This window comes from Pholcus phalangioides, unplaced genomic scaffold, assembly GCF_987345545.1.
Source record: "Pholcus phalangioides strain wild (caught in Gottingen) unplaced genomic scaffold, Ppha-v1.0 ptg000017l_1, whole genome shotgun sequence".
NCBI lineage: Eukaryota > Metazoa > Arthropoda > Arachnida > Araneae > Pholcidae > Pholcus > Pholcus phalangioides.
The window spans coordinates 45,578,060-45,593,612 of NW_028301610.1; positions in this window are offsets into that span (position 1 = coordinate 45,578,060).

The window sequence follows — 15,553 nt, forward strand, 5'->3', positions numbered from 1 at the left end:
CATTTCTGCACTTACGAAAAAAAACAAAGGTCTTTCTTTTTTTTTTTCTTCCTTCTTTTCTTCCCTATCATAAATGGACTGAAGTTATATATAAGGGGGATGTATCTCTCTCTCTCTCCTCATGAAATTGTGCCACTGAAATCATCTTTGACTCGTGCTTTTTCAACAAATTTCTCATAATTTTAAACAAATATATAAGAAAACAACCTTTAATGGGTGAATACATCATTATTGTATATGCTATAAAATATATATTCACTTTATTTTTTTACCCTAAATCAGAACGACAGAAAAACTCCAAATCACTACGATTCCTTTTGAGGCTTGCACTGCAGGTGCAGTAAAATATCTTTCTGTGCAGTGTGCTACATGAAATTAATTCTTCAATAGGCAGAAGGGTGGAGGTGAATAATTCGCAGCCCCCTCCCGTTCGAAGAGCCTGTTCCGCTTACAGCAATATCCATAACATGTTTTCAAATTTGACACATGGACACATGTCACAAAAAATATACAGGATATACAGGGAATATGTGCAAAAATTTGGAAATACATCCATTAACGAAACTTGAACGGTTCGATATAGTCGAAGACTTGATAACGCGAGCACCAAGGATCGAGACCTCTCGAGCTTCGGCGAGCACCAAGGATCGAGACCGCTCGAGCTTCGGCGAGCACCATGACGCTCGCGTGCAAAAGATTGAAGATGCCTGCTCTACAGTCAGTTTCGCACGCTTGTCACCATCATCACGTTTTCTGTAGATTTATAGTATTTGCTAGTGACAAAGAGGCCGAAATGGTCTTCAAAGCTTCAAGAACTTTTTCGCAGATGGGACTTTTAAAAGTTGTAGCAAGCAGTTTTATCAGTTGTATACGATTCATGCAGACTAAGTAGGAATGATGAAGAAATCACAATAGTGCCTATAGTTTTTGCTTTGCTTGAAAAAAAAAAAAACTGAGGATACATTTTTTTTTTTTTTCAAACCGAGCACAACTCAGGTCTATTGCCATAGGCAATTTACTACCTAGTGAGTTGTGCCGGAAGTGTAAGTGCGTGTACCTAACAGTCTGAGTCCGCATCTAGTGTTGTGTATGTTTTTTCAGTGCTGCCATCTATATCTCAGAAGTGAAGTGAGTGATGTGTAGTGACTGAATATTTGTACTGTTTGTAGGACTGTTACTCTCTGTGGCGAGACTTTTTAACGGGGAGATCGGCTCGCATTTGTGCCTCGAAGTTGGGAACCACAGAAAACCAACTTCAGCCGACCACCACTGAGGTGACGGTGGGGCTCGAACCCGGGTCCCTGCGATGCGAGTCCGTCACTATGACCACTCGACCACCACAGCGGCTGAGGATACACTTATATGCAAAGCTATTTGCTGTTTTAAAAGAAGTCAGATGAAATCCTTAGTCAGTGACGGTAGATTTTGAAATTGCATCAATAAAGGCTCTAGAAAGATTCTTCCCATTAATCAAAATTTTCGGATGCAATTTCCATTAAAATAATGTCTATGGCGGCACGTACAGTCCTTAGGGCTGGTAAATGATTACAAGAGCAAAGGATGAAGTAAGATTACATGTGCGTATGTATGCAGCATTAGTACATCTAACATTAGAAGATGTAGATGACGGGTGTTTGTGTGGCTTATACGTCTAGGAAAACTCTCCTCAACACCAAAATTGCAAGAATTTTATGACTACTTTGTAAAAGAGTGGTTCGAAAATTCGGTGTTGAAAATTAATATTTGGAATTGTAATAAAAGAAAACACGGAACGCAAACAACGCCAACGACTGAGGCATCGTGTGGGCTGGATCAAACAAGGCATAATATCTAACACGTACATGTACAACGTATTATATCTAGTATTCGCTCACAGATGAAGGTAAAAGTGAAAAATTCGGTAATTATGTACAAATACAAAAGCCACGACTGGCAAATTGCCCGAATAGGTGGCTGAAAAAATTATGCCCATAAAAAATATGGATGTCAAATATAACTAAAATACCCAATGTAAAAGCAATTATCAGTAAAAAACATTTAATAATATATTGCCCATAAAAGGATTATGGTTGTCTTATCCAAGTATGAATAGCTTCTCGATTTATCCCACTATGTCTATTGTACTTCTTTTTAAACTTATCAATTGTGTTAGAATTCACAACCCCCGGAGGTAAGCTATTCCATTCATTGATATCCCTATTAGAGAAAATCTCCCTGTGACACCACAACCTGGAATTTTTCCTTACTAAACGATATTGCGTCCTGTTGTCGAAGCAGTTGATTGACTGTGTATTAACAACTGAAGAGAGAGAGAGAGAGAGGTCCATCCTATCCATCCCAACGAAAATTTTAAACACTTCGATATTATACCCCCTACACCTGCGTTTCCCCAATGTAAACATATTCATGAAATCAAGTCTTTCTTCCTAAGCCTTGTGTGCCAACAAGAGCATGCGTAGCACTTCTCTGCACCCCATCAACCAAGTCTATGTCTCTCTGTACGTACAAAACCTTACGGCAGAGGTCTTCAACCTTTTTCCAGTCACGAGCACAGCCTAAACCCATCATCAAAAGAAGAGCACCCTTACGGCAAGTTTGACACGAATGCATGCAATTAGGATGATTTCAATCCTTTAATACAATTTTTACAAAGTGTTTAATTGGAACGTTGATCAAGTGCTCGCGAGCACGAAATCGGACACGAGCATCGAGCACTCTGGGTATTTCAGGGAGCACCGTAGTGCTCGCGAGCAACGGATTGAAGATGCCTGCCTTACGGTAAACTCCAGTGCAGGACGAACTGAGACCCGGAAAAGCGGAAGAATGACTCCAGGAGAACGAGAAGAGACATTAATGAAAATTTTGATTCATTATGCATAACCATTTTAGTAAGTTTAGTAGATTCTGTTCATATATCGAGACTTCATCACATTTATCGGTGATTATATATATTCCCCAGTTCGTAAGATCGTATTGGTAAATATAATAAATCCTCAATGAATTACTTGAATTTACCAAAAACTATGCATTCGATCGGTAATATTGGTTTCATTTGTACATAGTTATGTGTGTGAAGAAAATCTTTCGACACTTATTTTAATTTAATTTTTCTGGAAAAATACGTGTCGTGGACGTATCGCAAACTAATGAACAAGTTAAATGAAGACAACAGAAGTGATAATTTTTTTTTTTACATTTATCAAATATACAGACTTCACTTGGGAATTATGGATAATCGCCGGTAAAAGTGATAAAGACATTAAAACTCATTGAATTCCCCGTGGCGATCAGTGATTATGCATAATCACAACTTAAGCAACTTTCCCTTAACAATCATGGGTAAAAAATAGTTTGAAGTGAAACATTCCCAAAACATTCGACATTCTAGTGATAAAAAAAATAAATACAAATACCACGCCACAACAGGCAAATTGCCCAACGAGGTGGCTGACTTAAGAACATCATGGATCCCCGAGCCATTTTTTGGAGACCCTACCTACTATTGCTACACCATACATGCAATATACTATGAGTGAAGTGTTATGATTGAATGATTTATCGTTGTAGGACTGTTGCTCTCTGTAGCGAGACTTTTTAACGGGGAGATCGGCTCGCATTTGCGCCTTGAAGTTGGGAACCACAGAAAACCAACTTCAGCCGACCACCACTGTGGGGTTCGAACCCGGACCCTCGCATCGCGAGTCCGTCACTATAACCACTCGACCACCACAGCGGCTAGTTGAAGTAAATTAAAAATGTGATGTAGATACAGCCCCTATACAACTACTATCCACTTCAGGAAGGGAATGAAAGAAAGGGGGAGGGGGGGGGGTAGAAAGAAAAAAAAAGATATTTAAGAAGGTGTGTGTGTGTGTGTGTGTGATATCGTGTGGAAATGTATCCAAATTCCCCTTATGTGGAAATGCACCATGCGGATCTGCCACCAAATCGGATAATGTTGATATGAAGTAACATGTCAGAAGTAAACCTGTAACATAAAAACGCTGAATACAAAAAATTTATTAAGAATTCAAAAAAAATCCGCGTTTAAAAAAAAAGTAAAAACAGGAAGCGTTAAAATAAGCATAAAACGTGCTTTTTTAAACAAAGAAATTTATAATGAAAAAAAGTTCGTAATGGATGGAAAAATATTTCTGTTCGAGGTCTGGGTTTAAAATCTTATGATCGTAATTATGATTTATTAAAAATATCGCTCAAATAGTCGAAACCAGTTTTGTGGTAATCTTAAATTTTTTCTTCGCTGTTTTCCTATGCTAGATATAAATGGATCAGAAAAAATTATCAATTGACGCAGCACATATGTGTGTTGAGAATTTTTGCAAGAAATTTTTTCGTGTTCATTAAAGTATTTGAGGTATTTGCTGTTTTCTTAATGAATCAGTTATTTTCCTTCTTTTTGTTCTTTCTCAGCAAATTCTAATATGTGTTCACCACCGATTCCTTGTGTGTACTTCGCAGAAAATGAGAACATTTATTAAGTAAGACCAGTCGAGATTTGAAATTTATACTTTTTTGCGTTTTCTGTGCATCAGTCTTAAATTTTGCTTAATTTTAGCACTTAAAACTTCATTCTGTGTTGATTTCTTTAAGCGATTTGTTAAATCGGTGCGTTGCTGCTTAAAATTTGAGCTATGGTTCTTTATAAATATTGCAAGCAATATTTTTTTCTCGAATCAAGCACCTTGAGTTTCCACACAAACAAAAAGTTGCTGCGGTCAGCGGAGTGGCAGATATTAGCAGTTAATTTCATTTTTTCATAAATTAAACATGCTAAAGTATGTTAAGAAATGAATGTCAAAATGGCACACGAGGACATTTTTTCTATTATCACCAACAAAAATGAACTTTTTTAAAAAATGGCTTGTTTAAAACAATAATTTATTACTTTTATTTTCTGATAAAAATACCATAAATGAAAAAAATTCAAAATGTATTTTTCTATATTGCCAACACACAAGGGCGTAGCCAGGGGGGGGGGAGGGACTTGGGGGTCTGGTCCCCCCCCCCCCGAAATGTGAGAAAATGACCGAAAAAAGGGAAAAAGATGGCCAAATCCATTGTTCTGTCACTTTGGTCTCCCCCCGAAATGAAAGTGGTCTCCCCCCGAACGAAATTTCTGGCTACGCCCGTGCCAACACACTTAAAGGAAAAGAATTAACAGCCTGAAATTCCCTGCAGGGTTACGAAATTTCTGAACGAGAGCGGTTTTGTAAAAGGTTTAGAGTGATGTAGAGCAGCGGTTTTCAGCCGGTGCTCCGTGTGCACTCTCCAGGGGCTCCGCGGCCACTCGAGAAAAATAAAAAAAAACTGCAAATCCAAAAAAATATACATATAAATATTTTTTTAATCATAAAAATAAATCTATCTTTGACGAATAAATAAAAAATATGCCAACGGGGCTCCGCGAGTCAAAAAAGGTTGAGAACCACTGATGTAGAGTATAGAGCCTACACTACCCGTAAAAAATATTTATGGTTGTCTTGGACATATAGTAGGTCCCTTCGGAGACCATGCCCTTCTGTTCAGTTGTGTGTAGTTTATATGTTGTGTTGTTTTTGTGTTATGTCTTGTATTTTAAATTCATACGTGTAAAAAAAATGATTAATAAATTGTCTTTCAGATCTTATCCAACAACTTAATCGATTTATCCCAACAATAACTTCTCGATTTATCCCAATATGTTTATCGTATTTTTTGTGTTAGAATTCATTACCCCCGGGAGGTAAGCTATTCCATTTATTGACTACCCGATTAGAGAAAAACTCCCTGCGACACCACAACCTGGAGTTGTTCCTTACTAAACGATACTAGCGCCCCCTTGTAGAAGCAGTTTATTGAATTTGTATTAATATCTCATGTGGTCCACATCCTATCCATCCCGTTGAAAATTTTAAAACACTTCAATCATATCCCCCCTGATACCTGTAACCCGACATCCTCTTCCAATGTAAACATATTCAAAACACCAAGTCCCTCTTCATAGTTTAATCACCGTGTGAGCACGAGTGACTCTTTTTGCACCTCCCTCAACCAAGTCTATGTCCCTCTGTGAGTACAGTTTCCAAACCTTACGGCAGTGGTTATCAAAGTGTGCGTTGCGGCTCCTAGGGGTGTCGTCAACCTTTGTCAGGAGTGTCACGATATGTTGGTGATGTTGATGTGTTCCTTTTCTCAGTGCTTTGAAATGGTTCTTTTATGGATGCAGAATATCTACTGGACTATTGGGGAGCCGAGGGTGAACTATGAATAGGGTTAAGGGAGACATGGGTCACAAGTTTGAGAAGCACTACTGCCTTACGGCATACCCTAATCCTAGCTCCAGAAAAGTGGAAAGTTCACTTCAGGAGAATGCGAAGAGACAATTGTGAAAATGAAACCGAGCATTCTGTACGCTTTTTTGACCACTGCATAATCAGAAGGATCAGAGGAAGCAATTACCCCAAATTACTCTGATGGTTGTTTTAACCTGTCCAATGTTTCTAACATAATATTACGTCGGTAGTTCTATATGAAAGAAATACACACACACACAAACACCATTCTATCGCTTGCCAAGGCGTTGCGCCGATTTGAGATAAGAATGCGACCTTCAGAATTTTTTGTGTTGTGTGAGTAGATAAAAACATTTTTTTCCCCTCTCAAAATCTTCTTTCCCCTTTTTTATATGCTTTCCTTTGCTAGAGGGGTCGTATATTAGAATAATTTCGTAGAGAGAGAGGATTTAAAACTGGCTAGTGCGTTATCAAATTAGAAATAATAATAACATATGCAAAGTCGTGAAATTATTAGAAATATTGGGAGGCTCAAAAATATTTTAGAGCGGTGGGCTAAACCCAATGTTTTTATAACTATTATCGAGATGGTGGCAAATTTTCAGTGGACTCGGGCTCATGACCCGGATACAAGTTTACGCCTAAGATTATTTGGCATTATATAGTTCGCAAGCAGTTTATTAAGCATTATATAATAGTTGTCAGTCCATATATATTATATCATATCTAACAGTTCTTTTTCGACAAGATATTACACTTGGGGAATGATTTTCTTATTTTGTATTCTTTATTTGAAAAATGTTTCATTCCACGTCTTTGATTTATGAATGGTGTGCTAGAATCTAAATGTTCAGTTTAACCTCTTTACGATCACGGGCGTAATACTACGTCCAAACACCAGTGGTCTAAATTCAATCAAGTTCTCTGTGTTTTCTTTCCTCTCTTCAAACTAGCAAAGCTTTATAGCAACCTTATTATCCACGGAATTTGCTTTTTCTTTCCCTCCTTTCTTTAAAATGGGAGGGGGGGGGAGGAAGGAACTATATACTGTACTATATGCACTGCTTGACAATTACTAAGGAAAAATTTTATTTTTCATCATAGCTAATGACAGACATCTTTTAAAGAAATGATACTTGTACATGTTTAATAGACATCTTGAAATATCTTCAGTAATCAAAATGCAACAGGTATCGTCGCATGGAAAAAAAATAGCCAAAAGAAAAATCCTGTTAAGCATATAAAAAAATAATCTAACTAAAAAATAATCTATTTTTTTCCCTCTTTTCACAGAAACCCCAAGTTTTCACTTTTTAGTGGATTTTTGCATTGGGAAGGAAAAACTACATTTCATTGAAAGAAAAGGAGCGAGAACAAAAACATTTTTTGAAAAGTCACCATGAAGCAACCATCTTGACATAACTGTGATTAACATTTCTGGAATTTAGAAAAACCATGATGAAGAATGCTCGCAACAACTAGCAACGGCAATCTACACCACTCCATTAATTAATGCTTAAACCTCAGAACAAAAAATAAAAAAGTAGTTATAAGATGAAATATTAAAATAAAAAAGTTTTAATCTTTTATGTTATTGCATGCATATCCGTTGCAAAAATAGATAAAACTTATTTTTTAATTCATTATCTCGGCTTCCTATCTCTAAGCAAACTCAAGATTTCGTAAATTAAGAATTCAATTAAATTTTTTAAATTAGTGATATGACGGAAACCTCAAAATTTTTGCATTCCGCAGTGGAATCGGCACTTTTAACATTGATTTCTATGGGGATCATGCTGTGCTTGACCCTGAAAGTGATGCTGATGACGATCATGACACTGTGCGAGAAGCCTCATTCATTAGAAGTTCCTTGAAGCCAAAACACACTACACGTGTGTGATTATCACATCACGTCAGAGACGTTGTGAATTCTGATTCGTGTGAATTATGTAACCCGGAATACCCACGTCACAGAATTTCCAGAATTCGCAATGAATTTCGAAATTCATCAGAATTCACAATGTCTCCGACATGTGAAATCACGTCACATCAGTACAGCGTGTCAAGGCCTTTAGAGTAATATCGTTGTTATTGTAGAATAATTTCGAAACTATTGATGACTTTAAAAAAAGTAGTTACAGGAATAATTACGGCTTAATAGTTCAAAGGCAAAAAATAAAATTGCTGATTATATTTAACCCCTGTTCCGTGTAGACAGGGCAGGATTAACCATTAAGCAAAATAAGCACGTGCTTAGGGCATCAAGAGGGGGCACCACAAAAAGTTATCGAATTGTATTTTTTTTATTAATGTATAATTTTTTCCCCAGCATCAACCATTCGGTAGAAAATCCTCATAAGATCAAATTGGAAATTAAAGTATCTTGAAATTCCTCTTTGTCCTATGTCCTCAACAACAATATTGAAATCTCAAATCCAGAGAAACTAATAATATTGCAAACAAGAGTTCACACACACACACACACACACGTTAAAGCAGAGTTTTTGAAAGATGTCCGAAAAAATTCCTTAAAGTAATCGCAGATTATTTTTATCAACATCATAGACTCTAAAGCCCCCCCCCCCCCTCCAAAAGATGATTGAAAAATTTAAAATATTTTTGTACAAAAAATTAAAATATCGAAAGAAAATACCTTTGTATGTTAATAAATAAATTTCTGTTTATTTGAAGGTTAATTACTCAAAATTTCTCTTGAAAGCTAAAAAATACCTACCTTTTAATTTGCAAAATTGTACCCAGATCTAAATGTTATGAGGATCTAATGTCTCTGCACCTAAGGCCTCGAGGCGTGCCCGGGTGATCCTATGCGTTGAGAAGGCACCGAGTAAGTCAAGTTTTAACAGAATAAGAACGAACTTAGAACGTGTAGACCTTTATGGATAATAAGATCGACTGTGTGTGTGTGTAGTTTGATCCACTGTAGAAGCGAAAGAGAGAGAAATGCTACCAGATCTAGATTGCAAACAAACTCCAAAATGTATCAGAAGGGAAAGGTACCCAATGATGGTGATTAACCAAAACTCTCTAAGGTGCCTGTAGATAATATTGTGGCTATGCCAGTTCAGTGGTTCCTTCTGAAGTCAGTTCGAGAAATTCTATAAAGCAGTCAATGGGAGAAAATATCTTGGAATGTTTTTAAAAGACTAGACACACTAGAACAGTGGTTCTCAACCAGGGGCCATATGACCCCCTAGTGGTACTGGAATACTTCAGGGGGGGGGGCACGGAAGAAAATGGAGAAAGGGGCCATGACATGTGGTTTGGAGGGCTGCAGAGAGCTGAGAAGAAAAATTAAGGTGTGAAGAAATAAAGCTTTTATATTAGTGACTATGCACTTACAGAATCCAACAAAACCAACCATAAAACCAGGGCCCTCTTAAGGCATGGACCCACCGCCTACATTTTGCAGCAGGTTCCCTAGAGGATGGGGTTTTTCGCAGGTCCCCGTCTATATTTTTCACAGACCCCTCATAGGCGAAGATAGACTACTTGGAAGTCGGGGGGGGGGGGTACGATGATGATGATGTCAATTCATCTACACATACAGGGTGATTATAAAAAAACTATCCCGACATATGGGCCCCTAACTATCATACCATTCACAGAAACTGAATGAAATTTTGGCATAAGGTATTTTGAGGTATGCGCTCAAGAATGATATGGAAAACAACAGTGTCACTCTAACAGTTACGGTTACAGTGAGAAAATTTCGAAAATATCAAAAGGCAACACCAAGTTTTTTGTATTGGAATGCGATCTCCATACTGAAAAACACTAAATAGCGTTAGAATGGCACCTGTAGCACGAAAATCCCCGGAGCTAGGCAAGGAAAAAGTAAAAAGGACTTTGCCGTGCACCAGAGCATTAATGTTCGTTTCATTCGTCACACCGTTTCTTCGGCTGAGATCCCAGCCTGATTAGTCCTCCACAAAACGAGAAGAAGAAACCAAGAAATGCAAATTTCGGGTTCTACGTAAGACACAGTCATGACTGACGTCGTCACGCTAGGTGAAAGAAACGGCACTGCGAAATGCGAGCCACGTATGTTGCTTTCTGCCATTCCGAACAAGATGCCGCTTTCAGGGAAAGAACGTGGGGAAATCGTAAAGATTTATTACCTGAATGGACAAAGTGCCGCAGAGACATTGCGTGTTTACCGCAGAAACCATGGATTACGGCGTGGCCCGTGCACTGTCACAGCTGTACGGGACTTGATTCATAAATTTGAAGAAACTGGTTGCACATGCGATCGACCTCGGTCTGGACGACCTTCCGTTCCCGTGGAAGCTGTTGCAGAAGTTCATCAGACGATAAGCACAGTTCGTCCCGCAAGTGCACGCGGTGTTTCACGTGTTCTGAATCTGCCGAATTCAACTGTCCGCAAGATTCTGCGCTCTGTTCTAAACATGTTTCCGTATCGATTCCAGCGTGTCCAGATGTTGGAAGCGGGAGACTATCAATTACGGCTGGATTTTGCGAATCAATTCCCTATCCGGTACGATGAAGATAGCAGCTGGCCTTTACGCATTCTGTGGACAGATGAGGCGCATTTCTCGTTAACTGGTAACGTGAATTCGAAAAATTGTGTGCACTGGGCAGACAATAATCCACATGATGTGCTTGCACGTTCATTACACGAGGAAAAAGTGACTGTGTGGTGTGGTATAACGAGTACGTTCATCCTCGGCCCTTACTTTTTTGAAAAGGTTACTGCCGGTGATCTGCAAATATGTACAGTAACGAGTGCTCGCTATCTGGACATGTTAACTCGTTACGCGATTCCCGCATTGCAACGGCAAAATGCTCTATCTGAAGTTGTGTGGATGCAAGATGGCGCTCCTCCACATGTAGGGTCTTCAGTCAAACGTGTCTTAAGTCAACAGTTTGGTGACAGAGTTATCTCCCATCATTTCCCGTTTCCGTGGCCACCAAGGTCTCCTGATCTCACACCAATGGATTTCTGGCTGTGGGGATATCTGAAATCCAAAGTGTATCAGTTTCGTCCGCAAATTGCATCTGATTTGAAAGATGCCATCAGAACTGCGATTCTAGAGATTCCTATTGCCATGGTACGTGCTGCAGTGCTACCCACCATCTGCCGCATGCAAAGTGTCATCGTGTGTGAAGGAGGTCATGTGGAAAATTTGTGAAACACAATAAAATGCTTTATTTTATGCTGCTTCTCTGTCCTTATTGGTTGTCCTCACTTTTAGCCTATCTACCGCCGGTGATTTTCATGCTACAGTTGCCGTTCGAACGCTATTTAGGGTTTTTCACAATGGAGATCACATTCCAATACAAAAAACTTGGTGTTGCCATTTGATATTTTCGAAATTTTCTCACTGTAACCGTAACTGTTAGAGTGACACTGTTGCTTTCCATATCATTCTTGAGCGCATACATCAAAATACCTTATGCCGAAATTTCATTCAGGCGACTTCACCTTTGATGCCCGTATATCCCTCCCCCCGTATCTCCGCCCACGAGACCCCTCCTCTATATTAAATTTATAGTGTGAAAAACAAAAAATAATGAAAACCATATCAGACCCCCGGGCTGCAGCTCTGTCAGTCCCACTCTTGTGAGGGGTCATGCCTGAGGGTCTCATGTCCATAAGTGGCCCCACCTTATGATATTTTGTATAGTACAATAAATTTTGAAAATAAGTAGGAAATATGTAGGCGGTTTATTTCCAGCTAAGTATGGGACTACCATAGCATCACTTTGTCTAGGGCGCCCCTAATGTTGAGACGGCCCTGAATAGAACTCGGACTAGTGGGGACCTCAATGAATTCTAGGCCAGTGGTCTGGACGCCAATCTTGTTCGCAAAATTTTCGTTCAGTATAAATTCACTGAAAAAAATCAATTCAATACGTATAAAGGATCTTGCTTCTAGATGAGGGTTGAAAACTCTGAGTAAGACAGGGGAGCCACGAGAAAAAAAATATAGTTCAAAGGGACCACAGGTAAAAAAGATTAAGAAACACTGCACTAGAACATAGTTTCCAAACTTTTCATTTCATCGCCCCTTCTTCGGAATTTTTTTCTCTCATCGCCCCTAACTCAAGTAATAGGATTGGTAACTCAAGTCATGGGATCCTATGTTAAATCCGTAGCTTCTATCGCAGCCCCCCCCCCCGGACCATTCCATCAAAATCTGAGGTGTGTCTTTATCTCGAAAACATGAAATAAAAATTCCAAAAAGTACATTTTGAAAAATTCAAAAACAGTGATAGTAACATTGATTTGCGTTTATATATAGCTTGCTCAATTCAACAAATAAAAATTCTAATCAATTTACATCCTAATTTCGAGAAATATCAAATAAGAAAAATTTTAATGAAAAAGCTACAGAAATGTAACTGTCATTTTCAAGCCAGAATTATGTCAAGCACCAAAACAAAAATTTGCAGAACAATAAAGAGCTTAATGCCTCATCTCAATTAAAAGTACAAGCAGATGTGTTATGTCATGTGGCATTGATTTTGACGATGTCATCAAAGAATTGGCAAAACTAGAAAAAGCCGGGGTAGGGGACCTTTCAAGTAAATGAAATGTGTGCGTAGAAATATTCACATTGTATTCTGCCTTAGATATTAGTTATTTCTTTAATATAAAATTTCATCCAACATGTTTTTTTAAGGTGAAAATACATCTTTTAAATAATTTTTCGGTAGTGTGTGCATTCGCAAAAAGTTAGTTTTCGAAACTTTTCGAAAACGAAATAATTTAAACGCTCATATCTCAAGAAGTATTCAGTATATGTCAGTGACTTTGATGTCTGCGGGTAGATCTCGTTAAAGAAATTCCAATGATACCTCTCTGGTTTTAATACCTCTTCTCTGGTCTAAGCACCAGGCTCGCGATCGCTTTCGTAACGAAATTGTTTTACGGTCTTAACGTGTCTACCCCAATTTCTTTTTCAATTGATAGATTCAATAATGCTGAGGGAGGTCATGGCCCTGTGTGTAACTAACAATATCCAGATTCCCTTTAGCTCAAGATTGGCGAGGTCAAAATGAAAGAGTTTGGTTCATAATTGCCCGGAGTAAGAGATGAATAAATAAACTAATTTGTGGCAGATACTGTACATAAAACAAAAATCAAAAATACATATTGTTACGAAAAATATAGTAGCGCAATTTTTTAATAACCCCTCGGGATAATGATCTCCTGTTGCCAAACCGGAAACGTCAAGATATGCTCGAAAAGCTTCTAGATTTATCTAGGTCTCCAGACGGTAGCACCACAAAACCGGAACTATAGAAGAAATCTAGAATTCTCGTCGTAACTATAAAAACGAAGAGAGTTGTTGGACTTTATGCTCAATAAGAGAACTCTGATCTGGTTACCGGGTATCTCTGCTTGTAAATACATGTAAAAACTTCTGTTCTGTATATAAATTTGTTACTTCCTGCGAAGTGTTTCCATCCTCTGCTTATTTCAAGGACTTGTGATAAATTATCCGGAACAATATATAAGAAGTTAACTCTGGGACTATGAAATAGAGCCCTATCACAAACTTTTGTATGTGGAGGGATATAGATATTGTAGAAGGTCGCAAAACTGTTTTCGTTTCGACCGCAAATATCCACCAATCTCCTAAATGGGGCCCCCGGGTAAAATTATATCTTGGAGCCCTTTCCTAGCTCGAAGCTCCTTTCGAAAATCATATCACCAAATCCCATTATCATGAGCCCTCACTTGCCCGGGTACGTTGAAACGGCCCTAGTAAAATTGAAGTTACTGATCTAAAGGGCTAAGGACACAATCATGTCTAACCTGATCAACAGACCCATAACTATACTGGGACAACCGGAGCCCCACAAAAAATTTGCACTTATTTTGCATATTTCTTAGAAATTTTGAATTTATTGTTTAAAATAATCAGCAAGAGAGACTCGTTTCCAAAATAGATCATTGGGAAAAAAAGGGGGGGATGGAGAGAGGACAAACGTCTCCTTTTCCCAGCATAACCTTTTTCAGGGAGAAGCCCAAGAAAAATTATTCCCAGGGGTCCCAAGAAGATACGCTATGCTCCTGCTGGCCAAAACGTCATTCGCAAATATTTGCTTAAAATGTTTTGCTGCTGCAACACACACTGGCCCAGTCTAGCCCAATGTTCCTTGACTAATATTTGTTTCCAGAAAAATTTAATACTCCAACGCTTGTTGTGACTAATGGCATTGTTCGACCAATGTTTGGCCAGATAGATTGGATGATTGGGAAGTAGGGCGGCTCTTTTGACTTAGGCTGGGGACTGGAAGGTCCTGGTTGTTCTCTTCGACCAGCCTTCCAATATACCTTCCAGCCCCAAACATTTGGAAGTCATTGCCAATGGTGGAGCGGTCACACTATTCGACCATGACCAACCTTGGAACGTATTAGGACAGGTTAGGCACGAGCACGGCCTACTCAACGCAAGGCCAACCGAGCTAGAGATCATGTGACTATGGGAACTTAGGGAATAAATTCTCTAGGAATATAAATATCTTCTCTCAGTTCATCCGCAGCGCGCAAGTCTGAATGAGTCACGTGACCAAACACATCGAGTTGACCCATAGGCAGAGATAGTCTTGGAAGTGAGGGCATAGTCATTATTGCTGATGGGCACGATGATGATGTATGTCAATTTATATATACGTATATATATATATAGGCGACGCAGAATTTTCTCGAGGGGGGTTTAAGATTTTTTGCCTTCGGGGGGGTTTACGTTTTTTCCTGCAAAATAACACTATAATCTTGGCTCAAGGGGGGGGGGCGGTAGAACCCCCCTTGCGTACGCTAATGTACGTATATATATTCGATCAGCCGACTTCACATTTGATGCTGGGGGGGGGGGGAATGCCCCCCCATGCCCTCCCCCCGTATCTCCGCCCATGAATCGACCATGCCGAGGTCGAACGAATAAAATCACGTGATTCCAGATTCTTTGGTCGCACGAGTGTGGCCTAGGCTTAGCCCTTTCAGCGGCAATCCCGGGATATCTCGTCAAATCTGATCTGCTTTATTTCAGCCACCCCGAAATATCTCGTCTTCTAAAAACGCGTTGAATTTTTTTACAGTAAAACATAATAATAATACAAATACAACAATAATAATACAAAGATTATGTAAAAAATTCTTAGAAAAGTTAATTTAGTATTTATGAGGTTAGAATAATGCATATTTTATAGGTTTTCTCCTGTTGTACCGAAATCAATTTTTGTGAAAATGTTTTACATGATATTCAAAA